This window comes from Cornus florida, unplaced genomic scaffold (genome assembly GCF_030987335.1).
Source record: "Cornus florida cultivar Cherokee Brave unplaced genomic scaffold, ASM3098733v1 CherokeeBrave_3.0.0_Hap2_Chr04, whole genome shotgun sequence".
In the NCBI taxonomy this organism is placed as follows: Eukaryota; Viridiplantae; Streptophyta; class Magnoliopsida; order Cornales; family Cornaceae; genus Cornus; species Cornus florida.
Window position 1 is genome coordinate 56,088,264 of NW_026775574.1, and position 27,369 is coordinate 56,115,632.

The window sequence follows — 27,369 nt, forward strand, 5'->3', positions numbered from 1 at the left end:
GCACTTTTAGATTTCTAGTTAATAATCTAGAGAATCTATGTCTTGATGTGTGGTATTAGATATTCTAATTATACTAAATTGCTATATTTAGTTCATTTCGCACTTTTAGATTTCAAATTGATAATTTTGATAATCTATATCTTGTTGCTTGGTATATCATGCTTCTATGTTGGTTAAATTGCATGGATATTGTGATTCGCGTTTTGTTGTTCAAATGTAGCTTATGAATGATTCTATAGATTCATTTGGAACATAGACGTTAGGTGGCATGACTCACTTTGGCTGTTTTCGCATTTTAGATTTCAAGTTCATAACTTTGAGAATCTATATCTTGATGCCTTGTATAGCATGTTCTTATGTTATTAAAATTGCATGAGTGATGTGATTTATGCTAGCAATGATCTAGGGTAGCTTAGGATGCTCCCCGAGTCTCATCTTGATATAGACGTTAGGTGGGTTGAGCCCTTTTAACATGTTTCATCTTAAGGTGATAAAATTGTAAAATGTTAGGTCGATGCATGCTCATTTCCTACGAGTAGCTTTATATTACTCACCCACGTAGTGGGAACATTTTTCAGGTACATGAATTAAAGTTGAGACTCTCATTATGCTTGGATGGTTTGTGGACTTGAAGGTTTCCATTCTTGTGAAGGTTGGCTTGAAATGCCACTCGTGGCCTTATATGTCAAAATGTGTAAATTCGATTCTAAACATGTAAAGTATACATAAGTACGCTCTTTGCAATGTATTTGATATGTATGACAAGTGGCCAAGGGCCAAACATGTTTAAATTTAGTACTTGTATTCATTTGATACCGCATTCTTGTTGAAGATGTATTTTTATCAACTTTGGAGGTTTGGTATGTCAAATTTTGTAAATGTTGTGTAATGAGGCCATTGGCCATTGTAACATGTTTCTTTATATAAAGTACACTCGTGAGCATGCTTGTATAGCTTTGAAACCTTATTTTTGGACCATATTCATGTTGGGGTTTGAGGCTTGGGTGAAGTCTCAACAAACCCTGTGCTTAGCAGGTCATCCAGCAGCTTTTCAAGGAGTTTCGGTCGATCGAAACTCCAGTTCGATTGACCGATGCCTCATTTTGGTCTATCGAACCAACCAAACCTTAAAACCATATTTTAAGAAAGTATTCTGTGAGTTTCGGACTAAAACTCTATTTTGGTCGACCGAAATAGCCCTCATTTGCGCAACTCTTCAGTTCAGTTTCAGCACTGTTGTTCCGACTTCAAACGGCCATAACTTCTTCATTTCTAACCCAAATGGGGTGATTCTTTAGCCTAAATTTATGAATTTTGAGTCAAATTTCCAATGGTATCAATTCCATTCTCAGATTCAAATCAAAGTGAGAGTTATTCATGTTTTAGTGAGAGGGTGTCAGTTTTTGCTTAAACCAAGAAGGGGCATTTTTGTGGGATTCTTGTCCAATGTTCTTAGAACCTCTTGGAATGTTGTGAAATGATTAAATTAGGTTGTATTCAACTTGGTTGACTTGTTTAGAGTCAAGTTCCTCATTTTAATTGTGAATTGACCATTTTACCCCTTGGTTAACGGATTTGCCCGTTTTGACCCTTGTTTCCGCTTTCGTTCTCTTTGAGTTCCGTGACTTCATGGAAGGTTACATTGGTGTCTTATAAATGGTTTATATCTCTAAATACTTTAGTTTATCTTTTGCTTCCGCATTTCGGATTCATTATTGGATCAACTTTCAGTTCATCACTGTCGCACCAGGTTGAAAAACTTGGGCCGTCACAATTGATTCCGGGGCTACTATTCATATTTCTAATTCCTTGCAAGGATTCATAAGGAGCCGAAAAATCAATCCCAACCAAAGGACACTCACCATGGGTAATGGGGTAGAAGCACAAGTTAAAGCTGTGGGAGTTGTTCATCTTGTCCTTAGTAGTGGTTTTGTATTAGAGTTAGAAGATGTTTTGTATGTTCCTTCAATGTCCAGAAATTTGATCTCTGTACCTAAACTTGATATGTTGAACTATGAATTTCGTTTTAGTAATCATAATATCAATATCTTTTATAATTCCAAATTTATTGGTTCTGGTTCATTAGTTGATAGTCTTTATCTTCTAAATCTTGATCCAAAATTTTCACAATCTCTTTTGTCTTTTAATGTGAGTACCAAACATGGTCTTACCAATGATTCTTCTTCTATATTATGGCATAGGCATTTAGGTCATATCTCTAGAGAGAGATTAGAAAGATTGGTTAAAGAAGGTGTTCTGAACACATTAGATTTTTCAGACTATGGCATATGCATTAATTGTACTAAAGGAAAGTTAACCAAGTCTAGACATAAGGGTGCTACTAGAAGTAATGGCCTCTTAGAGTTTATACACACAGACATGTGTGGCCCTATCGTTCTTGCTACACTAAACGGGAAGAAATACTTTATTACATTTATTGATGATTATTCTCATTATAGTTATGTGTACTTGATTGGTGAGAAATCTGAGGCACTAGATATTTTAAAAATTTATAAGACAGAAGTCGAGCGTCAACTTGATAAGAAAATTAAGTAGTACGATCTAATCGTGGTGGTGAATACTATGGAAGGCACGATCATACATGTGATACCCCTCGGATCCGAGACACGGGTTGATCAGGCCCAGGCCCAAACCCGAGGGATATCAAGCCATTAAAGTATTTTAAAGCGAACACAAAACATAAATTTAAGAATTTAAATAAAAAAACCCAAAAAAAATATAAAATCCTCCAAACTGAAAATATTAATAATCCAATCCTTCCAAAACCTCCAAGGTTACAACTTGGGAATCCAACTAGTGGACCCCGAAATAAAACTTCAACTGAAACTGAATAACTGAAAGTAAAAATAATCCAAAACTAAAGCATGAAGTGAAATCCTACGTTGCTGGTGGAATGAATGAGAGTCTCTGCTTAGCATGATCAAGCTTGAGACTGGAACCGTCCAATACCTGAAAAGAATAATAAAGGAGTGGGTCAGGCCCACGAGCAAGTTCTAATCTAACTGCGATCCATACTGTGACCCGATATGTAGATACACCGTAGACACCTCACAATATCTATCTAGTCCATACATATAAATATATCCACACTAAGGGACATTCACTGGTCTATAATAGGGGTCTCAACCTGAATAGAAGGCAACATGCGAATACGCACCCAAAGGTGGGCATGAGTACCTAGACCTAACAGGGTACACCTCAACCTATTATAACCAGTTACGCATCCACTGCATATACGCACCCTAACCAACGAGTCTGAGACTCAAGCTCAACTCGTGGTACCATAAACATATATATAAAGTCCGTCCAAAACCAGGGTATGTGGTTCAATTATTTATCGAACTGACATACAATAACAAATTAGTTAGTCACTCAACTTATTCAGTTGATATGACTCAACCATTATCCATTAATCCAGGAAGCCACTCAACTTAGTTGCAGTTGATTTGACTTAAACATAATTAGGATTCAATATTTATAAATCCATTCCTTTAATCCGTTAGGTTAGGTTTAGGCGTTTTGAGCTAAACCGTTCCTAGTATGTCACCGTCCCATACCGGTGCATACAATCCTCCATATCCTTGTAAATTACAACACATAAATAATAAGCTAGTAATTCACAGTTCAAACCATAATCCAAATCATTGCAGAATAGTATTTAATATTTCAGCAATTTAAATCCAAGCATTTAATTGTGTAGTTGCAGGAACGATTTACTAATTCAACAACTAACATCCAGAGCATGCATAGATCAAATCTAATATGTCAAGGACTCTATCATGCATTTAAATTAAGTTCTATAATAATATTATAGCCCAACAAATCACTAATTTAATTTAAGCAATTTAGCTCCTTCCATCCGGTACCAGCGTACTAAGTTGTATACTTATCATCTGTTTTATCTTTTAGCACAGAGCCACACACTATGCTACAAGTCCAATTTGTTAATTAAAAGATTTTATCATACATCTAAAATTTAATTTACATTCATATTATAGCAACTTAAATTGTCAAATCAAAATTAGACAATAAATTTCCTTCCAATCGTTAACCGTACGCAAAGTTGTTAAATAGCACACTGTTAATTCCACTAATACCAAGAGGGTATTTTATGCAATTCAAAACCTTGATTACATCTTAAATTAATTATTGAAAAGCCCATTAAACTTTTAAAACTGTTCAAGAACCCCAAGTGCCCAAACAGTAGCCAAAAAGTCACTATATGCATCAAAAATGAAAGAGCCTGCTCTAGGAAAAAATGGAGCAGGCTCCATTCAGCATAGAGCCGGCTCTACCACCACCTTGGAGCCAGCTCTAAACAGGTGGGAGCTGGCTCTTGGCATTCCAGAGCCGGCTCTCTCTCCCCCTGTGAGCTTTCTCTCCGTTTCAGCTTCGTTCTGACCTCTGTTCCAACTCCGGCCAATTGCAACCTTTCTATTTGGTTTTATAACTAATTTAAGAGTCTTATTAAGCCAAGAATCATCCCCAAGAGTTGTTTACAATAATTTGAAATCAATTACAGAGATTAAACAAAGCCATTAAACTAGCATGCTTGGAAAACAACACTGAAACAAATTTAAGAAAATTCAGTTCTATTCCAACCCCTCTGTTCCTCTTCACTACTGAACCTAAGGATCTTATCTCATCCCAGTAACATCCCCATGGTTCGTTTGTAGTAGTTAAAAATCAATTACAAAGTCTAAAGTTACAACAGAGTTAACATGCTTATAGAAAAACAACTGGAACGAGACATGCATGAACTGTAACAGATTAGTTTTCAACATAAAAAATCATTCATATAACATATATTAAACATATAACTTCTAGTTATTGATTGATTAAACCCTAAAGATTATCTAGGTGCACAGAACACGAGCCAAAGAGAAGGAGAAAGAGAAGAACTTGCCTATGATTTCAGTTATGAAATCCCGACGTCGTCTCTAAGTTTCCGGCAACTACTACTTCCTTCAAGCCTCCTATGGGTGTGATTTTAATCCACCACAACCCTCCTTTGTTCTTTTCTGTTCTTATCCTTGGTAGCTCTTCCAATTGCCTCTGTTCTCTCAACTCTCTCTCTCTCTGTTACGTTCTATTTTCACTGTGCCATGAATAGGGTTCTCCAAACCCTCAATGAAACTCATACACGTATATATAAGCGCTTAGAAAACCCTAATTAAACTAGAGCTAAGGTAGAAACCCTAATTAAACTAGAGTCGGCCGATAAACTTAAATCACATACACGTTAGATACTTGTATGACGGCTCCAAGAAAAACCCTAACTAAAAACATAATTAAAACCTTAGTTAACGTATTTATATAATTAACCTATTCAAATGTCCACAATTACCAAATTCAAATAATTCAATTTTTAAAACAAACAATTTAACAAGTAATTAAATTAAATCAAATAAGTCACAAAATGCATATAATCTCAAATAAATCAACTATAGCAATTAAAAGCAACTAATAAACACAAATAAATAATTAACAACCAAAAATACACTCAAATAATTTATTAAAATACCAGGACTATCCTTTTTAAAATTAGGGGTATTACAATACATGTCGTAATCCAGGGCCATTTGCTAAGTATCTACAAGAGTGTGGTATAGTTGCGCAGTACACCATGCCAGGTACCCCTGAGCAAAACGGTGTAACTGAACGAAGGAATCGCACTCTTATGGATATGGTGCGAACTATGATGAGTAATTCATCTTTATCAGATTTTTTGTGGGGTGAAGCTCTTAGGACTGCTGCATATATCCTAAATTGAGTGCCGTCTAAGGCAGTCTCAAAGACACCTTTTGAGTTGTGGATAGGAAGAAAATCCAGTTTAAATCACTTGCATATCTGGGGATGTGCAACAAAGGCTAAATTATACAACCCACATGAAAAGAAACTTGATCCCAGAATAATCAGTTGTTATTTTGTAGGATATCCAGAAAACTCAAAAGGTTATAGGTTTTATTGTCCATCACACAGTACCAAACTTATTGAGACCCTAAATGTTAGGTTCATTGAGGATGGTTATACCAGTAGGAGTATAAAGCCCAAGCACATGGTATTTGAGGAAAATTGAAATATAAATTTAGTTCCTCAGGATGACGTAGTTGTCCCACTTGCTACCATGCAAGATGGTGATTTAAGTCATCAAGAGCCTGAAGAGCAAACACCTCACATAGAAGAAATCTCAAATGAACCAATAGCTGACATGCCATTACGAAGATCAAGGAGAGCAAGGAAAAGTGTTATTCCAGATGACTATAAAGTTTATCTACAAGAGATTGAGTTCAACATTGGTGAAGAAGATGATCCACTATCATTTTCAGAAGCCAAAAGTAGCACTTTTGCTCAACAATGGTCAGATGCAATGAAAGATGAGTTAGATTCTATGAAAAATAATAAAGTTTGGGATCTAGTTGACTTACCAGAAGGAGTCAGACCCATTGGCTGTAAATGGGTATTTAAAACTAAATGAGACTCAAAAGGTAAAATTGAAAGATATAAAGCCCGACTTGTTGCTAAAGGTTTTACTCAACAAAAGGGTATTGACTATAAGGAAACTTTTTCTCTTGTTTCGAAGAAAGACTCTTTTAGAATTATAATGGCATTAGTAGCTCATTTTGATTTGGAGTTGCATCAAATGGATGTAAAAACTGCATTCCTAAATGGTGACTTGCTCGAAGAAGTTTATATGGAACAACCCGAGGGTTATGAAATTGAGGGCAAAGAACATATGGTGTGCAAATTAAGAAAATCTATTTATGGGTTAAAACAAGCATCAAGACAATGGTACATAAAATTTGATGAGATAATTACTTCATATGGGTTTAAAGAAAATACTATTGATGAGTGCATGTATATGAAAGTCAGTGGGAGTAAGTTCATTTTCTAGTGTTGTATGTTGATGATATCTTACTTGCTAGTGGTGACATTGGCCTATTACACAAGACAAAACATTTTTTATCTCAAAGTTTTGAAATGAAAGATCTTGGTGAAGCCTCATTTGTCATTGACATTGAGATTCATCGAGATAGATCTCGTGGGATTCTTGGATTGTCACAAAGAGCCTATATAGAAAAGGTTCTTAAAAGATTCAATATGAAACTTTGTAAAGGTGGAATTGCCGGCGCCCCTACAGTAAAGGGTGATAAATTTAGTAAATTCCAGTATCCGAGAAATGACCTAGAGCGGGAGCAAATGAAACACATTCCCTATGCATCTGCAGTTGGGAGTTTTATTTATGCTCAGGTTTGCACATGACTAGACATAGCATTTGCTATTGGTATGCTAAGCAGATACCAAAGTGATTCTGGCATGAATCATTGGAGAGTGGCAAAGAAAGTTATGAGGTACCTGTAAAAGACAAAGAACCATTTGCTGATATATAGAAGAACTGACAGGCTTGAAGTGGTGGGTTATACAGACTTTGACTTTGCTGATTGTCAGGATAGCATGAAATCCACTTTAGGATTTACCTTCATGATGGCTGGAGGAGCAATTTCATGCAAAAGTATTAAACAAACACTAACAGCTTAATCAACCATGGAGGCAGAGTTTATTGCATGTTTTAAGGCCACTTGTCATGCATTATGGTTACGGAACTTCATCTCAAGACTTATGGTTGTAGATTCTATTTCTAAACCATTGATGATTTTATGTGACAATTTCGCTGCAGTTATGTATTCAAGGAACAACAAGAGTTCAGGAAAATCTAGACATATAGATATTAAATACCTTGTTGTAAAAGAGAGGATTCAGAACCAGCTTGTGTCTATTGAGCACATTAGTACACAACAAATGATTGTTGATCCTATGACTAAGGGGTTGCCGCCTAAGCTATACAGTGAACATGTTGCTCATATGGGTATCATTGATAGCTTTGATTTACTTAGTTAGTGGGAGGTTATTTTTTGACTCAGTTGTAGATACATTTGTATTTGTGATCACATTTTCTTATATTATATTATCCTTGTTTATTTACTTTTCCATATTGGTGCACGTGTGTATGAAAAATTATAAGTGTCATTTATGAGACATGGTGTGTCTTTATTTAGACACGGAAGGACCGAAGCATGGCGTAATACTTTATTGTTTAGCACATGCAGTATTTATGTATAAACTTGAAGTTGAGTGTTTTAATGTTTGTGACCATTGATGTCCTATATTATTAATAATATAATGACGTTCTTGATCCAATATTGCTATACTTGTAAGGACTTCATGAAAGTTGTTTAGTACAATGATTCTCTAAATATAAATAATTTATTTAAAGTGTGCACACCAACATTGTTTCAAAAATATTTTTCATATATATATATATATAATAAAAGATTAATTATGATTATAAGACCAAGTGGGAGAATGTAAGAAAAATGGTCCTATTATTATTAATCTTAACTTTTATTTAAATGATTTTATAATATTCATATTTAAGAGATGTGACTGTTATCATACAACTACAATTTATTTACAGTGGGGTGTGTTAGTTGATGGAACCTGTAATACCCCTAAATTTTAAAAGGATATTTTTGGAATTAAATTTATTATTTGATTGCATTTTACTTGATAATGTGTCATTTTATTGGATTATTTGTTTAATTTAGATTATATTGTGGTGTTTTAAGTGATTATTATTTAATTTGAATTATTTGCCTAATTTAAATTATTTGTTTATTTGAATTAATTGTTTTATTTGAATTATTTGTATTATGTGAATTATTTGTATTATTACATCTGTTATATTATTTATTTGTGATTTTTGATTTAATGGTGATTTATTTTGTCTATCGTAACTTAGGGATATCAGTTATAACTTTGGCTTATATTTCACGTATAGGTGAGCCGCCGTAGGTTAGAACTTAGATAGTTTCATGTGCCGATTAGGAGGGGAATTAGGGCTTGGTCTCTAAATTAAACATGGACTAGGGTTGCTGGAATAAACCTATAAATATGTGCATTACCGTGGTTTAGGGTTTGGAGACAGAAAAACAAGAACAATATAACAACGTTCTGTAAAACAGAGAGATAGAGAGATACAGAATACAGAGAAAGAAACACAGAGTGGAGTTGAGTGTTATACAGAGCAGCTCAAGGAGGAAGGAGCGTGGTTGTGTGGAACTACAGTCTAGGATATTAACAGAACCTTCAGAGACGGTGAATTAGAGTTTCAAATCTGAAACTCAAAGGCAAGTCTCTGTTCTTCTCTTTCCTAGGAATTTGTGTTTTGTGCATGCTTAGTTAGACTCCAGGAATTAAACTAAGTTTTAATTACATCGTTTATGCATGTTAAATCAGTTTCTAGCATCATTGAATAATAATCTGTTTCTCAGTTTTTACAAGTTTAGTTTTTATATGGTTATCGTTGCTTTAAACATCGATCTATAATTCAATTCATAGATGTATAACTCTGCCTTGTGATCAATCTGGGATGAGGATGGGACCTTAAAACATGTAATAGAACTGAATTTAAAGACTGGAAACCACCAGAGTCGGAGAAGACAACAGAAAACAGCATACGACTCTTAGGGGTGAGAGCAGGCTCCAAAAAGGGAGGGAGCCTGCTCCCAAATTGCTAGAGCCAGCTCTCTAGGGTTGAGAGCCGGATCTCAACCATCTAGAACCGGTTCTCCTTGAATAGAGAAGGCTCTCTGAGTTTCAGAGCCTTCTCTTTCTTTTGTTTTTGCGTATACTGAGTTTTAATGGACTATTTGGCTGAGACTGAGTTTCTGAAATTGTTTCAAGGCTACCGAATGATGTAATAAACTGCTTAAGACTTATATAAGAATTGAGAAGCAAGCTTATATCCAGAAATTTGGGATGGAATTAGCCTAAGGTTCAAAGTAAACCTGTAGGAGAAAGGGTTGACATAAACTGGTAATGGCTTACTGTTTTAGGGATTTAAGTTTCTCTGCATGACTTAGAATTACAAATCATGTTTTGCAGCTGAGTTATAAGCATTCTGTTATTTAATTATATGTATGCTTAGTTGGAATTAACTGACAATTAAATCTGTTATATATCTCATCTGATACGACACTGTTTGGAGGAGGTAATTGCATAGTTGGATTCTGTCAATTTAAAGGACTGGGATTTGTTTTCTAAATCTATTATTGGATGCATGATTCAGTTTTACACATATTAAATTGTATTTGTGCTTATTTTGGAATGTAGTTGATAACTATTTAACTATCTTGTCAACTATGGTAAATGGAGGATAGCATGCACCGGTATAGGACGGTGACATACTAAGTACGGACTAGTTCAGACACTAAGCCTACCTAATCTGGATTGAGGTTCGGATTAACAATAAAAGTTAAGTTTGACTTCTGTTAGTGTCAGGTCAGTAAATAACTGAATGACATACTTGGATTTCTAGGATGAATTGTTATACAGATATCGAGCCACTATATCAGATGGATGATATTCTGTATTAGGAGGACACGGACTTTATATATTTATGTTATGATGCCATGGTATAAGCTTGAGTCTCATGACCATGGTTAGGGTGCGTATATCGCCTAGGATGGATAGCTGGACAGTAGTTGTTGTTCCCTAGTAGGTCTAGGTACACATGACCACTTAATGTGCGATTTGCATGGTATCTCTACTCAGGCTGAGACAGACCTATTGGACTAGTGAGCGTCCTATAGTGTATAATATATACATATATAGACTACTCTAGATATTGTTGAATTTATCTAAGATGTATCTGCGCACGGATTCTTGTTTGGATTGTAGTAGATCAGGACTTGCATGTGGGCCTGACCCACTCTTTTATTATTTTCAGGTGCTCGTTAGTTCCAAGGTTAGAGCTTGGTCATGCAGAGCAGATACAGACTTCTATTCCACCAACTACGTAGGACTGCTTACTTATTAGCTTTGAATCTTATTTCGATTATTTTATTTTTACAGTTGGGATTTTTATTAGGGGTCCACTAGATGGATTCCCGAGTTGTTAATTAATTAGAGGTTTTGGATGTTGGATATTTATAACATGATTTTGAGGATTTTCAGTTAGAGTTCTTTTCAGCCATTTTTATTTCCTTCTTATTATTTCATCTTGTATTCTGTGTTCATTAAAGTATTAATTGTTTGATATTTCCCTCTGTTTGGGCCCGGGCCTGATCAACCCGTGTCTCGGATCCTAGAGGTATCACAGAACCAACATATCTCTTTTTGGTAACTTTTACGAAACGGTCCCAGCCCTCTATATATATAATACGTGAAAGAAAGTCGGTATCCATCGTCAGTTTCACAGGAAAAGAAATAGAGGGTTGAAGAGTGCTTCTCATATAGTTTATCTCAAATTCAAACTGCTAAAGATGGCAGGTATGTTTCTAAACAATATTTATGCATTAGAACCATGTATTTTAAATATCATTGATTTGCTTACAGGTACCACTTATGTTAGGTATGTGCACCAATTTTAATACATACTTTAAGGGTTCCAGGGCAATTTGATCTTCAAAAGTAAGGCCCTGTTTGGTAACACTTTGAGTTTTGGTTTTCTGTTAACTGATGAGGAGATTTACAAAAAGAAGTTGAACTTAAATCTCTCCTTAAAGATTGCAACAATCTCCTAACTCGACTAACTATAAAAGCAGACTCTCACCAGCCAATGAGGATTGAGGTATGAACAATTAACTTCACTTCATTTATTGCCTTAGTTATTCCACCATAACATCGGAGGCTATTTGGTAGGCACCACAACGGCCTCCATTTTTGACATTTCACATTTCAAAACTTGTTGTCATTTCCTTCACAATTCTCGTAACTTCAAAATGAAACTTTGGTTTTTTCTTTTACGAAGCTTTGGTTTTTTTCTTTTGGTTTTCAAATACTGTTATTTTATTATTTTTCAAAATGAGAAATGAGAATTAGATAAATGTCATTTATTATTTTTTACAATTAGAGAAATGTTATTTTATGATTTTATTATTTTTCAATTATACTTGAATAGTAAATAAAAAATAAAAAAAAATTTACCATACTCGAATGGTAAATTTTAAAATGTTATTTTATTAATTTTCAATTATACTCGAATAGTAAATAAAATATTATTTTATTTTTTTCCAATTATAATTGGATAGTAAATAAAATATTATTTTATTTTTTTTCAGTTATACTCAAATAGTAAATAAAAGAGTCAATTTGTTTTTTTAAAAAAATACCAAACATATTTTTTCTTTTCTCTTTTTCCTTTTCAAAAATCAACAACATATACAATTTTTCAAGACTTGCCATTTTCACATATATGAAAGTAAGGTGAAAAATGAAAACTACAACTTTACCAAACTAGCCATAACTGAATTGTAAATTTTCAATAAGTATAATAATTATAATAACTATTATTCTTTTTATTTTGTTGAATGTAAAGCAAAAACACGTTCACATATTGCCCCGCGTTGCTATTGTCTCGCTCAAATGAAACAAATAATGATTAAACTATTAGTTGTTGCAATTTTAAAATTTTACACCGTTGAGTATAATCACAAGATTTTAGTGTTATTAGTTCAAATTATAATAGCGATTAGTTATTTATATTTGTGTCACCATTTTTAACACTCTCAACCAACATAATTTACTACAAAGCCACTCATGAGTAGGTGATAAAGCTAATTAGTGGCAGTGAGAAAGCCACTGAGTATTTGGTCGAAGATTTTAAGAGAAACTACTCTCTACAAATCAACAAAATCCAATGAGAGGGAGAGAAGATTTCATTTTAGCGGCAAAGTATACTGGAAAAAACAAATTCAACTAAATGGACTTATGATGGTATACCGGTTGTGTTGGTTAAATATAGCATGTTAATTTTTTAATATACAATATTGACTCAATAATTAATGGGGTACTATGTAATACTTTATAAATTATATATACGTATATACAACAATTTTAGTGGGATTTAAGTTTCGCAGTCACAATATAACGGAATCAGACCCATATTAGTATTACGTAATGGAATCGGTTATTACAGTCGTGATTTTTTTTTCAATCTTGCACAAAGGGTCAAAAATGCACTGATACGCATATTTTACAACACAATCTGATAAAGATAAATTTTTTAAGGCCATTTAACACAAGTAATAATTTATTTATCACTTTAAGTTGCGATCTTAATTATATTTTTAGTAAATTAATGAACAATAATAAATTTAATCATTAATAAATGAACATTCATACCATATATAGCATGTGAGGAGAAAAAAATTAAGAAAAAAATATATTTTTAATCAAATGTACAAAAAAAATAAATAAATAAACATAGCATGCAATGAACACAATTCAACAAAAAAATTGAATTTTATATTATAATTAAAAAAAAAATTAATTTAATTTAATTTTATTAAACCACGATTCACGAATGAGTTTTATTATTGCATTTTAGTGATTTTTATTGAATTTTTTTAAAAATATAATATATTTAATTATTTATTTTTGAATTTTAAGTTGTAATCTAATTCATTTTACAAAATTAATGAATAAAACTAAACTCATTGTGAGATTAATGGAATTCATATCATATATAATACGTGAGAATTTATATAAATTTATATATATATATATATCAAAACAATTAGCAATAATCGAACACAGAATAATTATATCAAAACAGATAAATAAAATTTGCTGAAATGAAAACTAATTATATATATATATATAGAATTTATCATCTGAATTCAATGATAGCTGTGTTAATTAATTAATTAAATAATTTAGTATTCCATTTAATTGGAAGGCAGTTTGGCTTGGTGGTAGTAATTGTTGTAGTCACATTTTGGTCACATAAATAACCAGTATTTTTGTAATAAGTAATCGTAAGAAATAGAACAAATAATGCTACATATCATGAAATGTTTTTCTGGATGTTGTTGATCAGAAAAATGTAATCACAACCACACAAATTTTCTACACTAAGGGAGTACTTCATAAGTTAACCCTGTCCAAGGTTTTCACTACAAGCTCTTATGGGCGGTTAGATTGGTCTCCCACAGTCTTTCTTATAGTGGAAGGAAGGATGTACTTTTACATGCATAGTCAAAAACTTGGAGACATGACATTGACCTCATTGCCTAGTGGAAGATTACACATGACTTGTAGGAGAATGATTCTTCAAACCTTTTACTAAAAGTTGTATATTACTCCACTCATTTTATAGAAAGTGTTATGTTTGAAGAATCGTTTATAAGTCACGGTTGCTCAAATATAACACTCTTTATTAGACGAAAGGAATATATATAATCGATTTGTTTATCAGTTTTTAGACCACACAACAAGTGATGTATCTTATTGTGAGGGACATGAGGGGTCGTGGGATTTTTGAACCACACGCAAAGGAATCATTAGTTTGAAAGGACAAGTGTGCGAGGAAGGGAGGATAAACTCAAATGTTTTGTGATTCAATAACGTCCACTTTATCAAGAGACTTGAATTCTAATTATACTGCGGGATGTATAAAATGTAATACTAGTATAATTGACTCTTTTCAGTTCTTATGGTCCATGTGATGAATGAAATTAAGCAGAGCTACTATTAAAATTTTCACTATATGTATTTATAAAATTATTTTATAAAAGGTGGGATTTTTTAGATAAAAATAATAGTAAATTATAATATATACCAAATACTATAATCTAGGAATATTTCTTTCACCCTTATAAGATGGGGAAAAAAAAAAAAAAGAAGTAAGAAGAAGAAGAAGAAGAAGAAGTAGTAGTAGTTAATTTCCATCTCCAGATAGGTTCTGAACACCAAGAAAGCCATCATGCTCATCAAAGTCGTTAGTAGAGCTAGCTAGTTTATCATTAGAAATTTTCAATTCTTTTTGAAACATAAAAATTTGTAGAACATATTGGAACTATATCAATTTATAAATATAAATATGTGATAAATAATAATATTATAAAAAACATAATTAAAGAAATTAACACTACAAGAAAAAAGGGCTTCTACGAGGGGTCAAAAACGTTGTGGTAGCCTATTCACGGTGCATTCTAGGCCCTCGTGTATTAGGATTCCGTAAATACTCAATTTTTTTTACGGGAAAAAATCTATCTCGTAGAAAAATAATAGATTCGCCGTAGAAAATAATTTTGTTTATATATATTAAATTTATTTAATTAACTTACGAGGCACGATGCATGCCGTAGAAAAGTTTTCTACGGCAAATTGTAACTACCTGTAAATAATCCAAAAAATTTCTACAGCGAATTGTAAATTTTCTACTGCGAGTTGTAACTACCCATAAATAATCTCACGAGGTACCGACGCGTGCCGTAGAAAAGTTTTCTACGGCGAGTTGTAACTACCCGTAAATAATCTCACAAGGTACAGAAGCATGCCGTAAAAAGGTTTTCTAAGGCGAATTTTAACTACCTGTAAATAATCTCACGAGGCATTGACGCGTGCTATAGAAAAGTCTTTTACGGCGAATTTTAGGTACCCGTAAATAATATAAATCATTCTCACGACTTGCCATGTATGCCGTAGAAAAGGTACTTAGGAGGATTTTCACTTATTTACGGGATTTTAAGCTCCCCGTAAAAAATATATATATATATTTTTTTATAAATAAAACACCCTTAATTAATATCATTTAATCATCCCATACCTATAATTCACATCACTTTCAACTATAATTCAATTCAAAAAACATACATATCCCATTAAATATATCAAAAGAATTAAAACATTTTTACAATTCATAATTTATCAATGTGCCAAAACAATTTAACATTTATCAATGTTCCAAAATAGGAAGTAAATCCATTTGTCAAGAAAATCATCAATTTCTTAACACTTCTGCTGAAAAATTGATAAACCTTCTAGCACTTGAGTTTCAGTCTGCACTTGTCAGAAAACCACCTCACTGTACAAAATCCAAGGAGGTAGCTGCAAAATCCACGGTACAAAATCCAAAAAAGTAGCTGCATCACACAAGTCTAAAATTCAAAATACTAATAAAAAAGGAAAATAATAAGATTATCATTTATGAATCAAACACAAACATTTTGCTAAGAATTTCTTCCTTAGATCTGCCAAAAATATTTCAAGCAGATAAATTTTCCTTAATTGAATACTAGATTTTTGCAAGGATGCATGAGAACAGACAATATCATAATCTCTTTATATTCATGAACACTACAATATCATAATATGTAGTCTCTTTATCTCATGATTATGAGCAAATCTGAAACATTCTGAAACAAATCTGAAACATTGTAGGTTTTTGATGCAACGATTATGAGCAAATCTGAAACATTCTTGTTGGAGTTAATTGTTGCAGGACCCATTTTGGAGCAGCTTCATCATTTAATGGAATTTAAACTTGTGATTTTTGTTTGCAGCAGTGTCAACATAATGATTCCAGGGTTTCAAATTTGTTGAACCAGAAGTGGTGCCTTGTTGTCTATCTATTCGTCTTCAAGAAATTGAAATTACTAGATTTCTGGGGCAGAGTTGTGATCTGGAGCGGAAGCTGATACAGTATTTTATGGGAAATGCTAAAGTATTGCGAAAGATGACAATTAATCCTTGTAATTCTGGATGAATTGCAAGAGGGGGAGTTTTTTTTATATGAACTGCTGGTGTGGTTCAGAGGGTTTCAGTAACATTAGACCCAGCCACGTATCTAATTCTGTATCAAATTGGCAAGTACTCTTCCTCTATAATTTAGCATTTCCCTTTTCTTTTGTCAATAGTCTTATGCATGTAGTTGTCGCATGTACTTTAGCATTTAGTTGCAATGATCAATACAATGTCTCTTACAACAGCAATTTTGTAGGTTTACTTCAATTCTGATTCTAAACCCTTCTGAGAAATACATATTAGGTGTGCGTTTTAGGCATCAAATTGGAAGAGCTCTTATTATAGACATCATCCATGAGAGTACATTTGTTGAATACGTAGGGTATGTTTATATATTTACATTATATATTATGGGGTGAATTGCTTTGTAAAGAAGGTAGGTGGAATGAGTTGTATCGACCACAAGTAATTGTTACATAATCATTTAATTCATTCATCGTTAAGTACTGGATTGAGTTATCAAGTAAGATCGAAATTTTATTGTTGTTGCTTCACTTCCACAATATATAATTCACTATCCAACCACAAGATGACATATGGATGTTATACAATAAAGAATTAAGCTAGGTTGTGTTGTTGTTGTGGGGACAAACATGTATGGTGGAAATGATAGTTGTAGTATTCGATAGACAAAACGGCTAATTAATTGACAAGGTAGCTGGGGTTGCTTTCAACTTTAGATTATTTATTACGTGTGGATGGGGCGCAAATGGTAGGTATATTGCACAACTTATTGTCCTTAATCATTAATCAACACTTGAGCTTTGCTTTGTAACCATAATTAAAGCTAACTAAATCTGGTCCAGGAATCTGAAAGCTGCTGGGAACTAAGATATTCGACCTTAATACATGCATTGTCTTTTTTTTCTTTTTTTTCACTTGCATATAAATATACTGTGTGTATATGTGTGCACCTTTATGGCGAGTCTATCATGAACTTATTTGGCCATACTATGTCTCACAGTATATATATACTTTTATGAGTGCGGACGTGGCAGGACTGTCAAGACCAAATTTGCTACTAAGTTTGTCTTGGGTGAACTAACTAGAGAGGAAATCAAATATTCTTGAGTTATACAGGCAACTAGAAGCATGCGAAGCATATACGTATTGTAATATGTTTATTCGAGACATATTTCTATTTTACAGAGAGTGTAGTCCATGCAAGTCCTTAATGACATGCAAGAAGTCAGGTTAATCTGCTTTGAAACAGACAGTTGGGGCCCTATAATCTCTCTTTTGATAGCTTGTCCCAATGAACTTTCAAAATATAATAGGCATATACAGTATTATATTCATGTCTATATTCATTATTTTAATGCATGTGACTTGATGTATCCCTAGAATTCTTAGATGACCCCAGAGTTGTATGTTTATCTTCACAGGCTGAAAGAAGAGGGAGACTTGGGTTGCCTCCAGAAGGTCCTGCATCTTTAAAATCTACCACACCTATAATACAGGAAGAAAAGGTTTGGATATTTGATATCATATTTATTTATTCAAAGATTACAGCAGTCCGATAGAACTTGAATTGTTATAAGTGTTCTCCCATTTTGCAGAACTCGGTGCCAGTTTGGTCTGCTACGTTGCCTTTTATTACTACAAAAGCAGAGCTCATGAGAGACTGTTTAAGATCTCTCAAGCGCAACCACATGGTAAATGATTTTGTTTTGTGTCATGTCATGGTAGCTTGTAGTAGGATAATCATGAGTCTGAAAATATATATGAATATAGACTGCTTCTTGTTGCTACAGTGACATAGTAGCATAAATTGATATAGAATGATAAAGAGGTAGTCGTAAGTTTTCTGAATATTGAACCTTTTTCTCATTGCAGTATATAATGCTTGTTCTTCTCAGGGAGGGGTTACTTTTGTTGTAACTGTACAACCTTCTTATAACTTTTGTTGTAACTTTAGATGTGAGATGCAACATACTTGCGTGCTCAGGAATGATTTTTCGTGATAAGGCCTGATTGAAATAAATTATAATTCTAGGATTGGTTCTGATTATCTCTGATGATATGTAGTATGTCTGCTCATTAGTATAGGGTCATAAATAATTAGAATGGTCCATACCCTACTACTGTGGTACTAAAGTATGGTTCCAATAGATGGAAAGGCTTCAAAATTTTCATGCAAAGACAAACTACTATTCCATGTAAAACTAAAAAATTTAAGTAAACTACTATTCCATGTAAAACTAAAAAATTTAAGTAAAGGTATAAACAACATATCAACTTCTCCTCCACAACAATCAATCAAAACCTCCACATACGATGATCCCATACTCCAATGCTTACAACATTTTAAAACAAGAAATAAAAATGGCCTCCACACAGGCCGATGTACCAATAAGGTAATAAAGTTCAAAATACACTGCAAAATTGGACACTTAAAGGCACGTGACCCCCCTAAGTATGAGTATAAAAAGCATTAAAATTGTGCAATCATAAAAGAAGCATAGTATTTGACCTTTGTTGTAGACTGGAATCATAGAAATTCTGATTCTTCTGCTCCTAATGAACTGGTGATAATCAATCCTGTCAGAAAAAAAATATTTCAAAAATGTAATGCCAACAAATACATAAAAAATCAGATCGTATGACTAATTTAAGAAATATAATAAGTTAATAAATGACTAATTGACCTGAATAATTTTCACATATTTCTTAGGCCATACAACCGAGCTTGTGTTAGCATCACAAAGAAATACATCAAGCTTGCATTCAAGCTAGGAAATACTCTAGTCCATATAATTCTATGAAAGAAAATTTTAAATCCTTTTCATGGTCATTGACCAACTGCAAACATAATTTAAAGACAAGGGCTATAATGATAGAGGAAAAGGAGGAACCAAAAGCAAATCCGGGAAGATCACTTAATTTCTTTTACCAACAATTATATATATCTCTTGGATGATCCATTCAGCGCTGTTGATGCACACACCGCAACCAGTTTATTTAATGTAACTACAATCCTCATCTCACCAATTTATACTACAGCCACATTTGATTTTAAGTTAAAAGCTAATTAATACATGTTATGGTCAGGAATATGTCATGGGAGCTCTGGCAAGAAAGACAGTATTACTCGTGACTAACCAAGTTCACTTCCTTTCTACATTTGATTCTATTTTGGTAAGTAATTTAATCATTACCACTCTCCATTATCCTTCTGCAACAGTAATTCTTTTATATTCAACAGTATAGCAAACTTCCATTTCCTTTATACGTGTTTCCAATAATTTGATACCTAAACCCGTGTTGTGGACCTGAGTATTGTGGACCTAGAACTGGTATTCAAATTAAGTTTGGGCATAGTGACAACCTTGAACACATATTTTAGCTTTGGAATATTGGGTTTCCTTACCTGGCCAATCTTATTTGTCATAATACCCATGATTTATGTAACCATACTCATACAGGCAATACACCAATGTTAGTAGTTTTGTACTGCTCTCTAAAAAGAATACTAATTGAAAAAGTAGAATGCATTTTCCCATCCTCTCTGGACTTTTCTAATGCATTGCAATATATTGGTTACTGGATTACCACCAGCATGCATTATTTAGGTCACATACCTGCACAAACATACATTTGTTAAGGGGCATTTCTTGGTGAAATGTGTAAAGGCTGACAAGCATGAAGACGTGGGTAAGAGGACCAATGTGAACAGCACCAAGCAACCAAGGAGTGCCAGTCAGAAAGATCAATGTGAACGTTGGAGAGGAGCTAAAAGGACAGAGAAAGGAGATAGTCATGGCTTTCTACCGCATTGGAAGACCGAGGACATGATGTTAGGAAAGTGTAGAAAGGAGAGAGTTCTAAGATCTGCTTGGTTTAGTTTTCTACAAAAAATTCTCAAAAAGCTATTTTCAGATCAACTATAAAAGAGAGATTTCTGTACAATTTTCAAAATTTTCAGTTTTTATATAAAACTGTTTTTAAAAAATTGAACGGAGCCCTCAAAAAATGCAAAAAATTAACATTTTAGAAAATTGAACCAAGGCGGCCCTACTTTCTCTGAGGGAAAGCTTGGTTAGATCGAGGCATAGGATGGAATAAATTAGTTGTTCAGATTACCAACAGTGGTTCATTTGATTAGATTACTCTTACCAGACTTTTGCTTCTTTCTACTAGGATTTATTCTCTTAATATCATCATAACTAAATGGCCGGAGCAAAGGAATGAACAAATTTGAACACGAGTTCTCCTATTAATTATGGGTGAATCATTTGAACAAATTGAAAAAATGAACAAATTTGTAAGAGAACAATTTTGGTGGTTGATATTCATGGGGAAGATTGTACAGTTAAGATCGAATATGAGTGGAAACCCACTTCGTGTGCTTTGTGTAAGAGAGTGGATCATATAGCAGAATATTGTCCTCAAAAAGTCTTGACAAAGCCAAAGAAGAAATCAGTGGATAAATGGGTTGTAAAACAGAAAGGTAAATTGGTGGATGCTGAGAATGCACAACTGGTGGTTACTGAAAGGCCTGTGAAACAAGTTCAGAGTAATGTGATTATCTATACACATATCTAAAAAGTTTGCTACAGGTCCTAAGCCTTTCAAAATGTTAAAGGTGTGGTGTCTTCAAAGTTGTGTGCATCCTATTGTTCAGAAGGCCTGGGAAAATGAAGTTTCTGGTAACCCAATGCAGATTCTTTTGAAGAAACTAAGGATGGTTAAGAAGGATATTAAGGATTGGAATAAAAATTGTTTTGGGGATATTGGTGAGAAATTGATTAAGGCAAAACAGCAACTAGATCAATCTCAAATGAAACTTTTGTCTGATCCTTCTGAGGTTAACTTTACACTGGAACAAGAAGCTAGGATGGAGTATCAAGCAGCTGCTGTAGATCAGGAAGTACTTATAGCTCAAACGTCCAGAGTTCTTTGGCTGAAGGATAATGACAGATGCAGTGGTTACTTCTATAATAAGATGAAACAACACAGGAACTTCAATGCCATTACTCTAGTAGAGAATGAGGTTGGACAGGGTACAATGGATATGAGCAGATTCAGGCTTGGTTTGTGGAATATTATCAGAATTTGTTTGCAAAGAGGCCAACAGTGTTTCAAGAAGATGGGATCCCAACAACAAAATTGAAGACAGAAGAGGTTGAGGCCTTGGACAGAATGGTGAGTGAAGAGGAAATTAAGAATGTTATTATGGGTTTTCATCCTAATAAATTTCCTGGACCAGATGGATTTCCAGTTAGATTCTATCAAACTTTTTGGCCAATTATTGGCAAGGAGGTGGTGGCTACTACTCAGTATTTCTTTCTCACCAATACTATGTCCTTGGGGGTAAGTAGCTGTTTTCTTACTTTATTACCTAAGGTTGGAAATGCAAAGAAAGTGGGAGATTTTAGACCCATTGCATTGTGTAATTTGACATACAAAGTTATTACCAAAGTAATGGCCAATAGGTTGTCTTTGGTCTTAAACTCTCTGGTTGGTCCTGAACAATGTGCATTTGTGAAAGGGAGAAGAATTCAGGATGCTCTAATCTTGGCTCATGAAATGGTATGAGATTTCAAAGGCCCTAGACATGCTTCTATGGCTTTGAAAGTTGATATTAAGAAAGCATATGACTCGGTTTCCTGGGAGTTCTTGTTAAATATTCTTAAAGGCTATGGTTTTAGTGAAGTTTGGATTAATTGGATTTTTGTTATTCTCTCCTCTACTAAATACTCCATCTTGATTAACGGGTCACCACAAGGGTTCATTCAGCCAGGTAGGGGACTGAGACAAGGATGTCCTTTGTCCCATTTCCTTTTTACTTTAATGACAGAGCATTTATCAAGTATTATTAATGGTGCTGTGCAGAGACAGGAACTGTGTGTTACACATACTGCTGCTAAGGTGAAGCCTATTTTAAGTCATGTGTTTTTTGCAGATGATTTATTGATTGCTTGTCAAGCTTCTATTTCTAATGCCAGGAGTTTAGCTGCTCTGTTCAAGAAGTTTGAGGATATTACTGGTTTGCAAATCAGTCAGCAAAAGAGTAGTATAATTTTTTTCTAGAGTAATGAGGAGGAAGTTATCTTTGTTGAGAATTTTGAAATGTGCAGAAGCAGTTTTTCCTATTAAATATTTGGGATTGCCTTTGTGTCCATATGGGCTGAAGAGAACTCATTGTCAAGGGTTGGTTGATAAAATTTCTGGAAGGATCAATTACTGGTGCACAAAACTCCTATCAGTTGCTGGTAAACTAGAGCTTATTCGATCCACAATTGCCCCCATTTTTCTGTATTGGTGTAGTATTTATAACATTCCATTTTCTGTGATAAATCAATTGCAGAGATTGTGTAGAAATTTTCTGTGGGGTAGTACAGACCATTCTAAGAAGCTACATCTTTTGAGTTGGGAGATGATTACTAGACCTAAGGCTGAAGGAGGTTTGGGGTTGAGGAAATTAGTGGATATTCAGTCCGCTTCCAAAATAGTTTTAGCCTAGGATTTCTTAACAAGTAAAGATAGGCTTTGGGTGTCTTGGTTTCAAAGCAAATATACTCCAAATTCATCATATTGGACTACTGTACCAAGGGTTACTCATTCGGTCATTTGGTAATCCATTGTTGATATGAGACATATAATGCTGCATCACACTACTTTTTGTATTGGGAATGGAAATCTATTTACTCTTCAAGATCCATGGTGTCAAGGGCTGATAGTTGCCCAGAAATTTGGACATAGAGTGTTGAGGTCCCTTAATATTTCTCGAACTGCTACATTAAGTAGTTTAATGCGAGATGGATGTTGGGACTTGAGTCTTCTTCAAGGGCAGGATCTTCATTAGTTTAAATATTACCTGTTGTTAACACCTGTTAAATTGTCTGAGGATAAATTGCAGTGGGATAAGGGCAGCTTCTCGTTCAAAAGGGCGTGGCAGATTAGTAGACATGAAAGAGAGGAAGTCAGTTGGCATAGGTTTTGCTGGAGTAAAGCAAGGCCTCGTTGGTCAGTTACTTCAGTTTTTGTGTTGCTGAATAGGATTCCTTCAATGGTTAAGTTGCAAAGAAGGAAAATAACTCTGGTGGCTCGATGTTCTCTCTGTCATAGGGCTATAGATACTACTGAACATCTCTTTATTGAGTGTAGTTTTACTCAAAGCTTTTGGAATTGGTTGGGAGAGGTTCTACATTGGAATATGCAGTTTTTCGCTGATGTAGTAACCTTGGAAGATCTGTTTAACTGGTAAAAGGAATTGTCATTCGTTGGTTTTCATAGAACTTTGTTTGCAGCTGCATTATGGGGTATTTGGCATGAGAGAAATGCTAGACTATATGATTCTACCACTGCTCCTGAAGTGGTTGCTAGAAATATGTTGTGGGAGGTGTTGGACATTCACAACATTCCCTTCTCCGAATTTGTTGGCTAGCTCTTGGGTCTTACTTATTACATTGCTTGGGGAGAGTTAGTCCATTGTCTTTTTAGTCTTATTTTTCTGTTTTCTTGAAGTGGATGGCTTTACCGGTGCTTCTTAAGTTTTTGTTTGTTGCTATTCTGGGGGTATGCACCCTGTGCACCTGTACATAATTTTTTTATCTTTTTATACATTCATATTTATGAAAAAAAAAAAAAAAAAAAAAAAAAAAAAAAAAAAAAAAAACACAACAACATCAATAAATAAGGCGGTTCTGCAACTACTACTATCATAAATTTCAAAGCATGAAAAGTGCTACAAGGTTAGTCATGTTTCTTTTCACCAACTCATATTCAAGAAATTAAATACATCTCCCTAAAACCCCATTAAAAAAAGATATAGAAAAAGAACAAAAAAAAAGGAATAAGAGAAGTTAAAAATGTAAAGGCAGCCAGTGTGCGAGGGAAAAAAAAGAAGGTATTGCCTATTGAAATATTTTATTGACAAGAACAAACTTCAATTCGATAACATCATCAAAAATAAACAAATGCTCACATGCTGAATCATTTAAAAAATGGAACACAACAACAACTTAAAAACAAAGAGCTAATCAAGGGACCAGGAGCATTAAAAAAAAAAAAAAAAAAAAAAAACTATTGCAATGATAAATAAATAAAAATGAGAAGAACCTTCCACCACCCACTTACAATTTACTATTTGTTTTAATTAGTAAATGGTACTTCAAATTACAACTGATCTTGTTTTTGGTTTTAATATTTTGGTTACGGTGTTGGATTAATAAAAAATAATAATAAATAAATTACAAAAATGTTGTACCTGGCACTGAATGAAGGGGTTGGTTCTCCCTTCTTGTAACAAAACCTAGTTCAGGCCAATAAATACAACAACACCCACCAAGGCTACTTCTTTTCTTCCTCAGAGACTGTAAAGAAAACAAAAACTAATATGAGCCTCCAATCGGATTTCATAAGTTTGCTTCGGAGAGAGAAACTGAGCAAAAAAAGGCAACACTCCTGTTGGATACCAGAATCGGACGTAACTAATATGATTTATTTTCAAAGTGATTTCACGCTTGACACTTCTTATGGAGTATCACATTACACATTCCCACCCATTTTTTCTTCTCTCATTAGCCTATTTCTCACAAACAACCTGAGCATGTTGAGCTTACATAAACTTGATTAGAGCAGACACTCTACACAAAAATCACCTACAACCTATCATCATATTTGAATTAGTATGCATTATGGATCCACAGGCATCATGACCACAGTTTGGGAGTTCAAAACAAGATGAACCCACATCAGCCTAGAGTGTGAGCAAATCTAACAATCCACTGTAAACAAGCTACTATAACTAGTAGACTGATAATTAACTAAGGTGTGACCTGAATTTCATCCTATGTGCCAATTTATAACGATTGGTGTATAAATATCGTCAAACGATGAAAAAGACATGGTTTTGATATGGGAAAAAAAAGGATCAGGCAACTACTGATTGCATGTCATCGATTTTCTGGAACCTAAAACACATAATAAATTTCAGATACAGACTACAGTACAACCAGTTCTTGGTGAATTCTTTGAACATGCGTACAAAAACTTATGCTAATTTTCCTTTTCTGCAAAAATAAATAAATAAACTCAATTCTATGAAAAGAGGAACAGAAGAAAAACAAGAGAGATACAAAACAGGGAGGTCATGTCACTGTCTTCAAATCCCCTCATTCACAAGAGGTAATGGAAAAAGAGAGAATAATACAGATGATAACAGTTGGAGGTAGCAATAGTGGACTTCCATAGAGAATTAGATAGAAAGACGAGAGAGAGAGATAAAACAACTGCTCAGATGAAAACAACAACTCGGCTCATATGAAAACAAAAACTCGAATAACATTTTGATTCCTATAGAACGATGGAAAGGATGAAAGTAACAGAGAGGCAACTGTAACAAGGTACGTACCGTCGTCCATGGTGGCTCTCTTCAACTTCAATTTTTGGTCGCTAGTTGAAAACCCTAACCTCTTCGCTGGTAGGTAACGGAATGATCGACACTGGAGCCCAATCTGAGAAAGACGAGTTTAGGAAATCAAGCTTTCTTTCCTCAAATTACTGCCATCAACACGGTTGAAATCGATAGATGAGAGATTCGGGTCTCTCTCTTTCCACACTCGTTGAAGCTCTATTTTGGGATGAAAAAGAACTCTGAATCCCTAAGTTCAATTTTTTTTTTTTTTTTTCCGGTATATATCTTTAAAGTGATTTTATTTATTGTGCCTGATGTTCGATATAACAAAAAAAACAAAAAAAAATAAATAAATAAACAAATAAAAATAAAAAGTAAACCGGGAAGTGAAATGTTTTTGCCGGGTAGTGAAAAGTTTTTGGTGGGAAGCTAAAAAAAAATTATTGCTTATCTGCGGCGCAAAAAAGATGCCTGTGAAATTTATTTGCGGGCTCTTTAATCCACCGTAACCGTAAAAGAACTTAAGTTCATTTTTTATATATTTTTTAAGTGATTTTATTAATAGTTGTTTGTTTAAATTTTTGCCGGAAAGGGAAAAAAAATTTATTACTTATCTACGGCGCAAAAAAGATGCCTTAAATGTGAAATTTATTCACGGGCTATTTAATCCACCGTAAAAGAACTTAAATTCATTTTTTTTTTCCTGTATATATTTTTAAGTGATTTAATTAATAGTTGCTTTTTACGAGGTAAAAAAAATGCTTTAAATGTGAAATTGATTCATGGGGAACATTTATCCCGTTAAAGGTATACAAATAAGCCGTAAATACATCTAAATATTCACGAGGTCTTTAATACACCGTAAAAATATTTTTCTACGACGATTCCACTAAATCCTCGTGAAAGCATGTCCTATAATGTAACAATTACGAGGATTTTTTTATAAACTCCGTAAATAGTGGTAATCACGAGGCAAAATAAAGAAGTCCCGTAAATACCATGTCGTAGAAGCCCACATTTCTTGTAATTTAATTAACTATAATTTCAAATCAAGGTTTAAAGGTGCGTAATCACTTCTTTAAGATAGTTGAAAACTCGCATGGGTGTAATCGGAATATAAAAATGGCAGCACTATCTTTGTGATTCAACTAATCCAGATTCAACAATGTGAGATATTAATTTTATAATTGACAAATTTTAGTCTCAAAATGTGTCGAATCGAATTGAAAATTTTGTTTTACTTTGAGTCTCGATGTCAGAAAATGGAACAACAAGTGCAATCAATAGGCATTCAACTTTGATGCGTATTAGAACATTGTGTCAGAGAAGGTATGTTGGTGAGGATTACTTTATTTTTCATGTTTGGTAAGTTTTTGGCTTAGGCACTTAAAAAGATT

At 33.7% G+C, this 27,369-nt stretch overlaps 1 long non-coding RNA gene across 1 annotated transcript; it reads right to left on the reverse strand.

Annotated features, from left to right (window-relative positions):
• Window positions 1-15,662: 15,662 nt before the first annotated feature.
• On the reverse strand, window positions 15,663-26,242 carry LOC132303281 (uncharacterized). The gene is made up of 4 exons (XR_009481164.1): window positions 25,970-26,242; window positions 24,824-24,929; window positions 19,085-19,152; window positions 15,663-15,950 (listed from the first exon to the last, which is right to left on the reverse strand). It is a non-coding gene; the product is annotated as an uncharacterized LOC132303281 (long non-coding RNA).
• Between the last annotated feature and the right edge of the window lie 1,127 nt (window positions 26,243-27,369).